This window comes from Suricata suricatta, chromosome 5 (genome assembly GCF_006229205.1).
Source record: "Suricata suricatta isolate VVHF042 chromosome 5, meerkat_22Aug2017_6uvM2_HiC, whole genome shotgun sequence".
Lineage (NCBI taxonomy): Eukaryota > Metazoa > Chordata > Mammalia > Carnivora > Herpestidae > Suricata > Suricata suricatta.
In genome coordinates this window covers 111,369,829-111,386,748 of record NC_043704.1, presented here as the reverse complement: position 1 = coordinate 111,386,748, position 16,920 = coordinate 111,369,829, and the positions used below count along the sequence as shown (strand labels likewise).

The window sequence follows — 16,920 nt, the reverse complement described above, 5'->3', positions numbered from 1 at the left end:
GTGGTATCAGATTCACAGTGCTGCCACCCTCCAACCTCCCCTAGCAGCCGGGGGTGAGCAGGGCATTTCATGGCTGCCATGACTGTGCTCAAGTCTGCCTTCGCTTCATGATACCCCCTGACTTCTCTCCTGGAGCTGGGGCGTGGCCTTCTCACAGCACTCATTGGAGCTCCCTAGAACACTTGGCAGGCGGTGTTACTGAGAAAGACAATAGTAAAATGGTTAAGGGCGTGGATGCGAGGAGCAAGACTCCTTGGGTTTAAATCCTACTTGGGTTTGAAACTGACCAGCTTCATGACCTAAGACATCTATCTTCTCCATGCCTCAGTCTGCACATGGAGACTCTTAACTATTAACAGGAGCGAAAGTAATCCTCCTGACAAGCCCATGAAGTGGGCACTAATAGTCTTCATACTTGTTTTATAGGCCAGTCATGAAGGTTCAATAAGTAAATTATGTAGTAACTCAGAACAGCTCCTGGCACATTGTAAATATTGCATTATCTATTTACATTTTTTAAAAATTTATTATTTATTTTTGAGAAAGAAAGAGTGTGAGCAGGGGAGGGGTAAGGAGAGAGAGAGAATCTCAAGCAGGTTCCATGCTGTCAGCGCAGAGCCCAGTGTGGACATGAGCCGAAATCACGAGTTCAATGTTTGGGGTGCCTGGGTGGCTCAGTGGGTTAAGTACCTGGCTTCAGCTCAGGTTGTGATCTTGTGGTTCATGAGTTCAGGCCTTGTGTGGAGCTCTGTGCTTACAGCCTGGAGCCTGCTTCAAATTTTGTGTCTCCCTCTCTCTCTCCCAGCCCCTCAAAAAAAAAAAAAGAGCTAGATGTTTAACCAAGTGAGCCCCGTAGGTGCCCCTCTATTTACATTTTTAGACTTGCACTTAGAGTGAGTACCAGTTTGTGGGTGGGGGCAGTCATGCAGATGCCTCTTCCAAAGCTTGTCAGTGATCCAAAAAATAAGCGAGGTCAAGAAAGGAGTGACTTAAAGGAATAGATAATAAATACTCAAGTGTATATGGCCTGAGAAGGAAGTGACAGGTTGATAATAAACTGCTTGTTGGGTCAGACTCTCATCCACTTGTTAGCTCTCTACTGTCCCAGTGGTTTTTAGCAAATGGGTGACTTACTAAATGACAGTTGATTCTAGATGAATGTTATACGCAGGAAAGTGGTGGAGCTACAATGTCTGTGAGCAGGGGAGATATGGACAGGTTTTCCCTTTATTTTCTGGATTACAGTTTTTATTTCATCCTTTGACTCAAGTAAGTGTTGATAATGCATTAGGCCTTAAACATGCAAGAGTCACTTGCCACGAGGTTCAAAATCTTGCTTTATTTCTTACTGTGGGTTTAATGGGGGAGAATAAGGCATATGGCCTGTTTGTACCAAAGAGGCCCTTTGAAGGGGTTTCAGGACTCTGGGTGGTATTTACAGGTTCCCTCTGGCCTGTCGGGGACTTCTGTTGGTGCACCGGGTTCAGGTGCAGGTTGACTTAACAAGCTGCCGGCCCCTGCTTCTCCAGCTGTGTCATGTAAGACCTTTATCCACTCCTGTGTGCAGGTTCTACCCACGTCTTCGCGTCCCTTAGATGCACATGCAATCTCTCCTCTCAGGACTGGTGGCATGCTGCTCCCACTACCCGTGTGCTCTGCCCACACGCCTCACCTCACTCACTCACCTCGCTCACTCATCATGAGTTCCACACGCTCCCCCTGCACCCCCGTTTTCCTGTGCTGCTCCTTTCAGGAGATGGTGCGGATCACAGGCAGTTTCTGCTTGTGTGTTTGTCTGTCTGTACTTGCGAGGTTGTAAGTTCCATTAGGGCCGGAAACATATCTGTCTTGTCCTCCAGTGTGTACTGACTGCCTAGTAGGTATTTAATAAAAGGAGCTGGATCACATAAAATCAAATGAGCTTCAGGTATAATTTATAATCCCTCATTTCACAGGTGAGCACCTCTGGCTACAAGAAGCTTGGTGGTTTATGTCCACCCAGAACTAGTCAGTGGCAGCATCTAGTTCCCAGGGCAACGTTTTCTTCACAAAAAACACCAAAGTGTCCTTAGCGCTGTTATGATCAATCTGGGGTGATTTTTTAAAAATACAAACTTTTAATTCAAATATGCACATAGAAAAGTATATAAATTGTAAGTGTGCAGCAGGCAAATTGCTCAGAGTAAACACATTAGGACAGGATTTTTTTAATGTTTATTTTTGAGAGGGGGAAGGGGCAGAAACAGGGGAGGACAAAAGATCCAGGCAAGCTCCGCAAGGACGGCAGTGAACCTGTGCAGGGCTGGAACCCACGAACTATGGGATCTCGACGTCAGTTGAAGTCAGACGCCCAACCGACTGAGCCCCCCAGGTGCCCCTAGGACAAGTTTTAATGATTAAAAATCAACTAAAATATGTATAATTACTATAAACTCCATAAACTTAGTGGGAAAAAAGTCACATTTTCTTTTCCCAGTTCGTCACTTAAGCCCTTAAATTAACTCACCTGAGAGAGGCTGCCGCCCTGGGCTTGGCAGAGAGGATAAGACCTCCCTCTCTGTTAAGTGCCACTTCCTTCAATTCATAAACATGCAGCTCGAAGCCCCGTCGGTTCCCAACATAACTGCCCCAGCCCAGGTCCCGGGCTCCACCATCTCTCAGACCAGAACTCCTGTCCGCCTTCTCTCCTGAGTCTGGCACTTGAGGGGAGACATTTTTCCTTAAATATCCAGAGCACAGAGGATCTGAAGAAGGGTGTGCTTTTCCACCTAAACATTGTGCTTCTCGCGCTTCTGACCAGATGATACAGCTTCCAGGAGAGACCGCTCTAGAAATTCCCAAGGGCCCTACACGTGCCCTCAAGAAGTCTGGTGGGTCCAGAGGCTGCAAATTCGTTCCCTTTGCAATGTAATTTTGCTCCTCCCATCAAGCCGTGAGTCCATTTCTCCACTCCAGAAGCTGGGTTTGGTCATGTGATTTGCTTTGGCCAATGGGGCATTAGCTAACAAGACGTACCCGGAAGCCAAGAGCGCTCGTTGGGAAGCTTGGCGGTTTTTGGCGCTGGGAGCTCTGAGCTCACCATGTGATGAAGCCTGGGCTAACCCGTGGGACCACGTGGGGCTGGGACAGGCTGGTGCGGCGCAGGGCCCTTGCACCTGCCACCCAGCCAAATGTGAATGAAAACTTCAGCTCACCTCCCAGCTGACCACGAGGATGTGCCGCTAGGCCCAGAAGAGAACTGCATGGCCAAACTGCAGAACCGTGAACTAAATAAAATGGTGAGTCGTCATTGCTTTGAAGTCGCTAAGTTTTGCGGTGGTTTGTTGTATGGTGACAGACAGATAAAAGTGATTTTCTGTTGTAGCCTGGATAGTGCAGTAGCTAGAACTTAAATACATAAATGCACACTTGATACCCCTCAGATATGGTAGCGCCTGAGGTATGGATGGAGATAAATACGTGTATGCCCATACATATGGGAGAGGGCTTTTTTGTTTGTTTGTTTGTTAGAAACCAATATCCCTGAGGAGGAGGAATGAGTTGGGAGTGGGGAGAGTAAAGAAGCCCTTAACTTCAGCTCTGTATACACCTCGATATAGATATTTTTGCAGTACATATAGATTTACAATATCACCTGGGTCATTTTTAAAGTTAAATAAATACTCACATCATACTGAGGGGCTTCTGTTATGTCCCCACCTTGTGGCCTCAGGGACCCAGCCCTCTCCCCTCTCAAGCACAGCCCTGTGGGGTTTTCCTTCCCTCAGGAGATGGAAGGAGATCCTCTCCGTAAGCCTGAATGTTAGAGACCTCACAGGAGCCTGGGAAAGCTCTCTGCCCCCTAGGGCCTGGTGTTCACTGATGGGCATGGGGTGGTGGAGGGAAGGAGTGGAAGAAAGGAGAGGAGGAGGAAGGAGAAGAAATGTGTTCTGCTCTTTCCAGAGGTGAGGAAGTAAGCTCAGATCGTGGGGCCTGGGGTGAGGGGGGAGTGCCCAGGGCCTTGTTCCATCAACCCACTTGCCGACTCAGAGGCTCCTTCCACTGGATGACTCAGTGGGAACCTTGTGGGAGCTTAGGTTTTGAGTGCAGAACAGTGTGGAGCAGATGGGGTCTGGGTTCCAGAGACTCAAAACAGTAACCCAAGAAAACAAAAAGCAGAAGCTGGGTAGGAAGAAAACATGGCTGAACAGAGTGGAAAATACAGGTCACTGAAGTTCTTTACTAGGGTTAAGTTTAATTTGGAATCTTCCTGAAAGTTTGCATGTCCCTGTGTTTAATTTTATTAGCTATCCACTTTCTGTCATTGTCATTTTAAAGCCTTCTGGTGGGCAGTGATTGTTCTTGGTGGCCTAACATTTCTTCTTTCTATTTGTCTTTCTTGAGGAGACCCCATTTCCTGGGATTCAGGTGAGGATGACCTCAAAATCTCTCTCCATGATCAGGAGTCACCCCACGGTTTCCTAAATCTTGAAAATTCCTAATTCTTTTTGGAAATTCTAGGATTCTAGAAATTCTAGGGAAAAAGAAACAGACTCTGCTCTGTCCTTTTTTATATTTTCAGATCCCCTGTTAAAATTCAGTCTTGCCTTTGGTCTCTATTAACCTTGTGAGCATTGTTATGTTTAAGTTTATGTCCAGTAGCTCCAATATTCAGAACCCTCTAGGTTTGTTTCTGTTCTTTTTCTCCTCACTTGGTTGTTATTGTTCATGTAGTCTTGTCTCTTTAAGTACCTGGGTATTTTTCTTTTAAAATTTTATATAGTTCACACACGTTACATTAGTTTTAGGTGTACAATATAGTGATTCAACTTACTATATGTTATGCTCACCACAATTGTAGCTACCATCTGTCACCATAATACTTGGTTATTTTTTTTTATCATGCACCAGGCATTGTTATTTGAAAAAATTGTAGAAGTAATGTGAGGTTTATATAATGTAATCTTTTTCTGGAGAGGAATTACATTTGCTCCAAGAAGGAGCCTAGGAATGCTCATAATCCAGGATTACCTTTATCCAATTTTAGCGATTATGGAGATTCAAAGCTAGATTGCATCGCTAACGAGGATTATTCTCTTTTTTATAATGTTTGTTTATTTTTGAGAGAGAATGAGTGGAGGAGGATCAGAAAGAGAGGGACAGAAAATCTGAAGCAGGCTTATGCTGACAGCAGAGAGCCAGATGGGGAGTTTGAACTCAAGAACCATGAAAACATGCCCTGAGCCAAAGTTGAGGTTTAACTGACTGAGCCACAGAGGCAGTTTTCAACAAGGATTATTCTACTTCCACTTCAGCCTATGCTTGGAATTCGGCTTTCAGTGTCCCATACTTGGTGGACTCTGATTCTCATTTTTAAATTTTTCCTTAGCCTGTTCAAGGCTATCAGAGAATTAAAAAAAGTTTTTTTTAAATGTTTGTTTATATTTGAGAAACAGAGTGCAAGCAGGGGAGGAGCAGAGAGAGAGGGAGACAGAATTGGAAGCAGGCTCCAGGCTTCAAGCTGTCAGCACAGGGCCCAACACGGGGCTCAAACTCATGAGCTGTGAGATCATGACCTGAGCTAACATCGGATGCTTTACTGATTGAGCCACCCAGGCACCCCCAAGGTCGTCAGAAATCTTGCTCATCCTCTCAGTCACCTCTTCTCGAATTGGCAAATGCCCAGGTTTTGAAAAAGCAAGCCCAAATGTACTACTTTGGACTTCCCTCTTCTCCATTAACTTAGTTATTTAAACTGCCTTATTATTACCTCTTTGGTGACTTTAAGTAGATTTTTAAAAAATGAAATAGATGTGTCTGGCTTTTATAGAGGTCCTCCATGGGAAAGTTGGTCCAAATTACTGAGCACATCGTTACTAGAAGTCCTTTATGCAGAGTGTCACCTGTGTTGGATGGGAATATATATAAGTAGGAGGTGGATTCATGGGACTGAGTGCATGAAGTCTCAGCCTTAGGAAAGGAAATGAGCTTGAAGCTTGGGACAGAAGCTGTCCACTGAGGAAGTCCAGGCTAGGTTGTAACAAAGAAAGTAGTTCAAATAACAGTTCAAATAGAATCACAGAGGATTTATTTCTCTTTCACGCAACAGTCCGGAAGAAGGGAGTTAAGCTCTGATCCAGAAGCATCCAAGGACTCAGGTGTCGGGGATCTTGTTGCTTCACGAGAGCCACTAGTCCTCCTCCTCAGAGCCAGGCCGCCATATTAGTGTTCTGATTGGGGATGGAGGTGGGCAAGAGAAAGAGGAGGGCAACCAGGTAGTTTGGGATTTTTAAAAAAGATATAATCTGGAAGTTGACCACGTAACCTCCACCCATGTGTTCTTGATCCAGACTAATTATCTGCATAGTCCTATCTAGACGTAAGAGAGGAGTGGATATGTAAGTTCTGGTTGGAAAGCCCTGTGGCCTGCTAAAAGTTGTGGTGGAAGGGGGCGGCCAGTGGTTGTAAGAATCAGTGGCATAAGGAAGGATGGATCCCGAGGAGCTGTTAGCCATCTCGGTCACGGCCTAGTTAAGAGAGGTAGAGAATGACATCTCGCACCCAGGCAGGGCTAATGGAACAAGGAGGAGAGACACAGGTATGACCTCTCACAAGAGTATGGGCACCTGGTGTTTCTGTGTGTTGGGGAAAATGAATTTGAGTCAAACTTGAGCATGCAACAGACTTACCAAGAAGGCTTGTCAAAATACAGATTGTTGGACATTACTCCCTAGAGATTTGATTCTGTGGTTTCGTGGTGGTTCTGAGAATTTTTATTTTTAACAATTTGCTGGATGATGCTGATGTTACTGGTCTGGGGTTAAACGTTGAGAACATTCTATCTTTGCCAACACGCTTGGATTGGTTTTGTTTGTAAGAACTGACAAAGACCCGTGTGTATAGCAATAATAATATAATGGAGCCCTACATTTTCAGTTGTGAAGTTCTGGAATCCTTTCACCATTGTATTACTTAGGAGATAATTATAGTTTCGACTAGATCAACTCCTTAACATAGATGAGCATAACCACTTTACTTTTGATTTCCTAATACTCTCTTTCTTTCTCTAGGCTAATTCCAATAGACTATCTTGGAAAGCCATTTAATCCCCTTCACTAGAAGTATCTCTGATAAGCCAATTTCACTGTGTTTACTTCACAAAGATATGTGCTGTGTATTATTTTTATAGCTGTTTATTTATATTTTAATGAGAATTTTGTGACTATAGGCCTTGGTTCTTCAAGACAAAATGGAAATGATTTATTCACTTCCTCCTTTTTTTGAGGCAGCTGAATTTCTGTATCCTAATTTTAAAAATGAAATAAAAAAAACAAAGGCAGGTCAATTTGAAAATAATTGTTTCCTGAGGAAATTACCCAAAACTGGAAGGAACCTATTTGTGGGCTTCATTTTTGATGACTGATAGGAACACCTTAGCTGAGTTTGGATTGTTGTATTTCCAATTCCAAGCAGCATTTAGCAGGCATGCAGGGGAAAGAGAGGGGTCATTTTTAACCCTGTGGTACCATAGTCGGCCCCAAGCAGAACATGAGAAGTCACACCTCGGAAAATGGGAAGGAGCGCAAATATAAAGAGAACAGGAAATGAGGGATCAGTAGGGCCAGAAACAAGGCCAAGGGAGGAGGCCACCGCTCAAGTCAGCCAGTGCACATGTTTTTTTTTTTTTTTTTTAGTTTGCTTATTTAGAGAGAGACAGGGTGGGGAGTAGAGAAAGGAAGATACAGAATCCCAAGCAGACTTCGCACTGTCAGCACAGAGCCCAGTGCGACCGTGAGATCATGACCTGAGCTGAGATCAAGCGTCCAACGTTTAACCGACCGGGCCAGCGAGGGACCCTCATGCAGTGCACATCTTATTTTCCCAAATCCTAGGGGGTCCAATAGGGTAGAAACAAGCTGAAGGAACAGTTTCAGAGAAATTCTGGTAAGTGTCTTGATATCACGTTCAGAGCTAGGTCGCTCCAATCATTCTGTCAGAAATGAAGGCAAAAGCTCTGAATGAAGAGAAGAATCAGGTCAAGAGACCCAGGCCGCAGAAGGTCAGGTAGGGCGAAGGCGGCTCCTCGGCTCTGTCTCAGAAACGTTCAGGGATTTCGATGTCAGAGAAGTAACTCAAGCATATGGCAGTGAGAGGGCCAGCGGTGAGAGGCTGGTTCAGACAAGGAGGGGGCACTGCCTGGGCTGCTGGGCGGGGGAGGGGGGAACTCTCCCTGAGGCTGAGTCAGGAAGACGCTTCCTTCAAAGCTCCCTGTCCATAATGGCCTGAGTAAATGAAAGACCTCAAATCCTAAGAAAACATGAGTTTTTTTCCCTCTGAAAAGTGGCAGCTCTTAAACACCTTTTATAGAATCTGGGCTCCTTGCCTTTGTGGGAACAATGCAAAAACCTAGCATTGCTTTGCATTTCAGAACGTATGTATTTATTTCACCAGCCTGATAAAGGAGCTTGAACTTGAAAGATGGCTATAGAGCATATCAAGCAGTATTTTTTCTGGATATATCCTTTAGTTAACGTTCTCTTAAAAATTATTACTAACATACATGTTAGCACTCCCCCCAGGAAACTGCCTTTTGTCTAGACCTCCCCGCTTCTGGTCACTACCCACCCCCCAAAAATCCCTGTCCTGTCATCTAACAATGTTGATTAGTTTTGTCTGTTTTTGTCCTTTATCTAAATAGAACCATACAACATATGTTCTTTTGCATCTGGCTGCTGTGTGTAGTTGTAGATTGTGCATTCTCGTGGTCTTTACAGTATTCATTGTCTGAATATACCAGTTTATTTATTGATTATTCTGTTGATGGGTTTTTGAGTAGTTTCCAATTTGAAGCTATTATGCTGCTCTGAGCTTTCTAGTTCATGACCTCTGGTGAGCAAGCGCGCCCATTCTGTTGGTGCTTTATTTTTAATTGTAGAAACAGTTTACCATCACCCCCTTTGGGTCAGGGATTATCTGGTAGTTGCTGTCAGAATTTATGAGGGAGCAAATGGCGGTCTCTAAGAGCAAAGCTCAGGTACTGGTGAAGATGGTCAGTGTGGTTCCAAAATCCTGCATTGGCAAAGTGACTCCACCCGAATCTCATCCCTCTCTGTAAGTGCTCTTATTTAACCCTCCAACAGTAGCTCCATTTCCCCCCCTGCATTTTAGAAATGAGGAAGTTGAGGAACAGAGAGGCCACTACCCCACTCAAAACCACACAGGCCGCAGACAGAGGAGCCAGAATTGAATCCAGTGAACTCTTTGTCACTCAGCTTTGTCACCTCTGTACCTTCATCCTCCAGTCTCTCTCAGTAGTGTGGGTCCTTCTCATCATCATTTAAATATGCCTTAGCTTGGGGTGCCTGGACGGCTTAGTCGGTTAAGCATCTGACTTTGGCTCAGGTCATGATCTCACGGTTTGTGAGTTGGAGCCCTGCGTTGGGCTCTGTGCTGACAGCTCAGAGCCTGGGGCCTGCTTCAGATTCTGTGTCTTCCCCTCTCTCTGCACCTCCCATGCTCATGCTCTGTCTCTCTCTGTCTCTCAATAATAAATAAAATTGTTAAAAAAAAATTTTTTTAAATATGCCTTAGCCTGCTATCTTAAATGCAACCCTCCCATGACCACACATGTCCCCCCTCTTCTGCCCTTCCCCCTCTTCATTCTTGAAGGAGTTGCCAGCTTGCCTCCTTTTACTTTCCTTACCTACTCCAGCCTGGCTTCAGCCCCTACCACATAACATGTTCGATCCTGCTAAGGTCACCAGTGACCTCTCTGTTGCTAAATCCAGTAGTCGTCGTGTTGTTTCTAATATTGTTCATCACTCTCTCTTGAAACTCTTATTTCATGACTCAAGTAACTCTCCCAGTTTTCATACTACCTCTTTAATCTCTCCTCAGCCTCTTCTGCTGGTGAATCCTCTTCTGTGTGACTTTAAATATTACAGTGCCTCTTGCCTCATCAGTGGGATCATTCTCTTCGAGTTCCACACCTTTCCCCTAAATCAGCTCATCTCTACCCAAGGCTCCACATTTACCATCTGTACCTGGAGTGTCCACATGAGTCTGTCCCTGAGGAGATGTAGCTTGAATCTTTCCTCTGAGTTCCAGACTTCTGTATCAGACTGTCCACTCCACTGGTGTCCCTGGGCACCTAAATTTAGCTTCTCTGGAGTGAACTCATGAGCTCTCCCATCTGCAACCTGCTCCTTCCCATTGTCAAGTCTATGGCGCCATTATCTATCCAACTGCACACTCATCCTTGACATCTTACACTTCCTGGCCCCCAAAATCTAATCATTCACTAGGCTTCTTCAGCATTTCTCCCAGTTACTCCTCAAATATCTCCACTGTCCCCAATTCTAGGCTTGAGTTACCTTTATCTCTGAGCTGGATTAGTTAAAATCACTTCCTGAAAAGTTTGCCTACGCTCCTTCTTATCTTTGCATTCTTCAAATGGCAGCCAGAGCAATCATTTAAAAGTGCAAATCCAAGCCTATCACTCAGCTCCTCAACTTAACACCCTTCAAACAGTGGCTTCTTATTGCTTTCTGTGAGAAAGGTCAAAACCCTGAACATGAGTTGTAATACCTCATATGATCTGGCTTGTGTCTTTAGCCAGTGTCTATACTGTGGCCACACTGCCAACACTCAGTGCCTCACACTTGCCCAGCGTCTCTGCCCCACATGGCCCCCATCTCTCCACACCTTCTATGCCCCGACCCTCTCTTGTGACCATGAACTCATCCTGCAGATTTCCACTCACACTTCACTTCCGCTGAGAAGACTTTCCCAAGCCCTCAGATGAAGTCCGGACCCTTGTTATGTCTCAGAGTCTCCCCTACTTGTCTTTCACAGAGCTGTTGATGACTGTAATTACTTCATTATATAAATAGTTGCTTGGCCAATGTCCCCTGATAGAACCTTAACTCCAAAAGGGCAGTAACTATTCTGGTGTGGTTGTCTGTCTTGTTTCCAGAACCCAAAATGATCTCTTTTCTCTAACAGGCTCAAATACATGAATATGTAAATGGATGACTTGTCATCTTTAGAATTTTCAACTCCATCTCTTCTGATTGTTCTTTACCTGTGTTTTATCAATATGTTTAGACTGTTTATAAAAATCAGACTAGATTATGTGAATTTGGCCTGTGTGACTACTTTTTACCAGTATCAAAAAGAGACAGTTTTAGGGATGCCTATGAGGCGTCGGTTAAGCATCCAACTCTTCATTTTGGCTCAGGTCATGATCTCACAGTTTGTGAGTTGGAGCTCCACATCAGGTTCTATGCTGACAGTGCGGAGTCTGCCTGGGATCCTCACTCTCTCTCTCTCTCTGCCCTTCCCCCGCTAACACTCATGCTCTCTCTCGCAAAAACTAATAAGTAAACTTTTAAAAAAAGAGACCGTTTTATACATCCAACATCATTGGCCATCAGAGACCTGCAAAACGAAACCACAACGAGATACTATTTCACACTCACTAAGGTGGCTGTAGTTAACAACAACAACAAAAAAAAACGTGTTGGGAGAATGTAGAGAAATTGGAACTCTTCAGTACTGCTGGCAGGCATGCAAAAGGGTGCTGTCACTTGGGAAAATAGTCTAGAAGGTCCTTGATACGTTAAACATGGAGTCACCATACATCCCAGCAATTCCACTCCTAGAAACATGCCTAAGAGAAATGAAAACACGTCCATACAAAATCTTGTACATGAATATTCCTATCAGCATTATTCATAATAGTCAAAAAGTGGAAACAACCCAAATGTTTATTTGTATTTTTTTAAGTTTTTATCTACTTACTTTGAGAAAGAGAGAGAGAGAACACGAGTGGCTTAGGGGCAGAGAGCAGGAGAGAGAGGATCCCAAGCAGGTTCCGTGCACGGGACTGGAACCCAGCCGGGAACCATGAGATCATGACCTGAGCTGAGATTAAGAGCTGGACGGATACTTAAGCACCTAAGCCAGCTGGGCGTCCCAGCAATCCAAATGTTTATAAACTGGTAATGCATAATCAAAATGTGGTATGTCCATGCAATGGAGTAGTTAGTATTTGCCAATAAAAAGAAATGAAGTACTTCCACGTGCTATGACATGGATGAACCTTGGAAACATGCTGAGTGAAAGAAGCCAGTCACAAAGGGCCATGTATTATGTGACTCCCCTGTTGTAACACGTAGTAGGCAATTTTGCAGAGAAAGAAGGTAGACTAGTGGTTGTCTAGGGACAGTGGGGGTTGGGGAGATGAGGAGTGACTGCTAATGGGCAGGTTTGAGTTTATTACAGGTGAGGAAAATGGTCTTCGATCCACTGTGGTGTTGTACATCTCTGTGAATGTACTAAAAACCGTTGGGTTGTACCCTTTAAGGGGCTGGATTATATGATATATGAATTCTATCTCAATAAAGCCGATAAGAAGAAGATGGTTTACTTTTGAGGGTAAACTGAGAGCACGTCATCCCTAATAGTTCTCCCCTCTTAGGATGGTTGTGAGCATTAAGTGAGTTAACATACGCAGTGCACATAGCTTTGTGCCTGGCACATGGTAAGTGTGTACTAAATATTACCTATTAGTATCCTGATCAAAAACTAGAATTTAATTTTGTTACAGAAAAAATAGAGCCATGGCTTATATTTTGAAATTTATGTGGCTGTTATTTGTTATTTGTGTACTTTTGCAAGTCCTAATACATATCCACTACATTTATTTTTCCCCTTCTGGGGAAGTCAAGGACCCAGACTTCCCTGCCCCTCATCCTTGCCTATTACAACAGGATGCAATCATACAGATGAACACTAGGGGGCAACATGGAATTGCAATTAAAAAAAAATTGGTACAGGGTACACTTGAAATTCAGACCAGATCTAAAACATCTAGTATAAAGGAAAGTGAAACATCTTCCTTTAATAGAGTGTCTTGTAGTATTCTTCTACAGGAGGAAAATATTACTATATCAGAAGGGTATTGCTGCTGGAAGGCTGGCCACAGCATTACTCAGGTTCCGACATGTGCCTGCCATAGAGAAGCTTGTAGCCATTTCCTCACATGCTGTACATTCTATATGCTGGCTCTCATGAGAACACGTAGCTTTTCCTGTGAGCTGACCCATCTGAGGGGAGGCTATGACGGGAGGCGTTTGGGAGCCTATGTTAGCATAGAGCTGCCTTTCAAAGCACTTCACTGTAGTATCTGATCTTGGGCGATGGGGACAGTTGTGCTTCAAATCCTAGGCTTCCCTTAGATTTTTGTTGACTTGCTGCTGAGGCATATGTGTTCCCACTTGACATGAGTTCTTGAAGACCAGGAACCACATCTCACCATTACTGTTGTGTCCCCAGAAGTGTGTAGTACTTGGCGAGTCTAGTGAAGCTGGATAGAAGTCAATTGGACTAAACTATCCTATGAGCCGAGCCTGGAAAAAGAGAGAAATTCTGATCAGCTTGTACATGAGCCATGGGACTCCCCCCAAGTAGGACTATTCTTTAGTTATTCTTTCTATAGTACAACCGCAGTTCGTGCTCAGAATGGAAAAATCCACCAAGGAGAACGTGTAAACTACTCATAAGTCCATCTACCCAAATCTGGAGAATACCACAGATTGTTTTCACTTTACGTCAAAGCATAATACATAAATGTGCGTGTGTGTGTGTGTGTGTGTGTGTGTTTACATTTATGGCAGCATGGAACATAGTATTCCACGGTATGTGATACTATCTTTAGCTAATCCCCCTCTTTTGGGAATTTACATTGTTTCTAAATTTTCTTTCAAAGAGCAGTCTGGTGAGTATCTGTGCAGCTAAATCTTACCCCACATTCTCCATTAGTTCCTCAGGATAAATTCCCAGAAGCAGACTTTCTGGGTGATGGGTAACTTCCATTGTCACCACCAGTGACAGTGCCCTTGATCAGATGAGCAATTTTGATTAAACTTCACACCAGAACTCTGTAATCTTGTCTGCGTAGTGTCATCACCACTGAAAACACTTGGTGACTCCAGGCTGGAACTCACGCTCAAGAAAAGAAATCTTAATCTTTCCCCTTGCCTTTGATCTCGATCTGTTCAAGAAAATCCAATTTATCTCAAAAGGACAAAGAAAGCAACGGAGATTCACATGAATGTGCCACCAGCGTCCAGAGGTAAAATAGAGAAACACAGTGAACACAGAATGTGTTGGATGCCCCCACCGAGCCCGCCCTCATTGTAGATGTCCCGACTGAATTGCTGGAGAAGTTGAAAAAGGAGGATCATGGCATTTGACACCTGGCAAATCCTCTTGATTCGTTACCAGTTTGGAGGTGTTTTCTTTCCCCTATCATTTTTTTCTAAAGCTTTTTGGAACTTAGAATGGAATTACTTCCTCAGCAGCTAAAGACCCTGCTGGGCTGTAACAAGGAAGCCCCTCATGCCTGGCTTTTTTCTTAAAGGTTCCCAGGCTCCTCTTTCTTGAGATCTTAACGGTACACACAGAGAACTAAATATTTAACAATATGTTTATGGGGATTTTGTCATGGGAGGAGAGAGAGAAGGCTGCACAAACTAGGGCTTAGTATTTCTGACTCAAGCACCCTGTCCCACGTGGCTATGCATTGATGGGAAGAGGGGTCCAGCAGTTGCACTGGTTTTTACTAAATTCTGTTCATTTGGAGAGGTCTGGGGAGAGGGCTGCGGGGTCCCTGGAGGGGGGGGGCGAGACCACAGCTAACTCAAGCCATCCGTTGGTGTTGCCATACATATTACTGCATTGTATAGAAACTTGCAACGGCTCTGGGAAGCCCACCACGTTACATCGGAGGCTGATTTTCCAGGCCCTCCACAGTATAACCTGCCCCCTGCTTTTCTAGCCTTCATGTCTACACCTTCCGTAGACGCGCATAGATGCTTAGTTTCCTTCTTGCTGGTTTCCACTCTGGCCGCTGCTGTGGCTACAGCTCTGTGCATGTGTGGCCCAACTGCTCTCACCTGAACTTCGCTGAGAATCATGCACTTGCTCCCTGACCCTGCAGGGTGGACCCACTTGTGCCTGGTTGCCTTCTGGATGTGTGAGGGAATCACCAGGCTGTGCGGCAAACTTTGATCAGTGGGGGATGGGAACTGAAGGGTGAAGGCCCCCACTCCTCCGTCTGTGAGGTGGGCAATTCTCAGGTCCTTCTACATGGTTCCTCAGAAGCCTGCAGTGGGATTAGGCCCCAGATGGCCCCGTGGCGACCCGCGGGTATCACACCCTTGGGCTGGCTTTCCCTCCTTTCCTGTTCCTCCCTCCCCCACCCCTCCTCTCTGTTCCCCGTGGGAAACAACAGTCACTCTCCTGATTGCTATTTTCTGGTTATATTCCTAGCTCTTTGTCTATTCACTTTTTAAATAGCATTTGGGACTGTCTAGTATGTTCCTGGTCTGCGGAAGGGCCTAAACAATAAAAAGGAATCAGCCAGTAGCCTTACTCTTGAGGAGCTTGTGGTTAAGAGGAGACAGACAGCTAAAAACTGGCAGCAGGCCATGGTGAGTGTTGTTACAGAGAACCAAGCAGTCAGGGCCCAGGCGCGAGGCCATGGATCCAGTTTGGAGGATCTGGGGAGGTTTTCTTGAATGGAAAGTACTTTGCTGGGAGAAAGGAGGGAAAAACTTTTCAGGCTGAGGGGACACCATGAATGCTTTATGTGTGGAACCTGTGGCAAGTTTGGTGAGCCAGAGTGGAGGACGCATGAGGAATGTTCACAGAGGAGTCTCTCAGAATCCGGGGGCTGTGACACCCGGAGAGATCAGAGGAGGGGTGCTGAGTGGCTTCTGTGTGTCACCAGCCTGGTTTTGTCCTTGTGTACAGGTGGCCCATTCACTCCGGCCGTAGCTACTGACTGGGGTGGGCGTGCACAGGGAAGGACTTGGGACAGGCCTGGGGCCTGAGTCTGCCGCGGCGCTCCTGAGAAACTGAGTCTTGCCTCACCTAGCTCATGGTGGTATACGAGAGGTATTTGGCCACAGCTTCCTGGTCTTAGGGAGAGCCAGCGCGTGGCCGGGGTCTCTGGAGCGGTTAGGAGCGGTGAGAAGGTCTGTCTGTCATCCCCCACGAGAATGCCCACATCTCTGCCCTGGCAGATTGGCCTGTCTTCTCACCCATGAACCAATCCTGCAGTGTGGCCGATGGTGGCGTTCCACTGACCCCCACCCCTTTGTGGTGACCATACAGCTCCTGACCCAGGGCCAGGCCAGTGACTAGCAGAGTGGAGCAGACCGCCTGACTGGTGGCTGGCCCCGTCAAGCGGGACCTCCCTTGGGTGGGGGTTTGGGGGTTGAGTGGGCAGGAGGTGGTGGAGGGTAGAAATTAAAGGGCACACAGAAAAGGGCCTGGGCAGAAGCGACGGGGGCAAGAGAAGGAAAGCAGAGAGGGGCAGGGTGCTGGCGACAGGGCGGGCAGAAACAGTGTGGCTGAGTGACAGTGGTGGGGCAGTCCTGGGAGCTGTGAGATAGTGAGGGATCCTCAGAGTGGCGTGGAGGATCTCTCTGTTTCTCAGTGACACACCAGACTCCAGAAGCCTACGTGTGTGGCCTGGGCTTGTGCTCTCCGCAAAAGCAGACACATACGCTCCTACTTCCTTACGTGTCCTGACGCAGACGCTAACATCAGGAGCTGCGCTGCCTGGGTGTGTGGGTGCTGGCCCTGCGGCTTACTCCTGTGTGAACTCGGGCAATTCATTGCCTTAGTTTCCTCTTTTGTGAAGCAGGTTAATATTGGTGTCTACCTCATGGGATTGTGATGAAACTGAATGAGTTCATGGATAGAAAAGGCAGAGAGCAGCTGGGCACATGTTGAACACTCTAACCAGGTAGCAGTCTGGGAGCAGACTGGACACTCATTTGGCTCATTGAGGAGAGCATAAGGGACCACTTACAAATGGGTGTGGGTGAGATGCAGGGACACCAACAAAGGATGGTGGGCACCCTGGGG

At 45.7% G+C, this 16,920-nt stretch overlaps 1 long non-coding RNA gene across 1 annotated transcript; it reads right to left on the bottom strand.

Annotated features, from left to right (window-relative positions):
• Nucleotides 1-12,607: 12,607 nt before the first annotated feature.
• On the bottom strand, nt 12,608-16,641 carry LOC115292126. The gene is made up of 3 exons (XR_003908815.1): nt 16,573-16,641; nt 13,787-14,035; nt 12,608-13,391 (listed from the first exon to the last, which is right to left on the bottom strand). It is a non-coding gene; the product is annotated as an uncharacterized LOC115292126 (long non-coding RNA).
• Nucleotides 16,642-16,920: the final 279 nt, after the last annotated feature.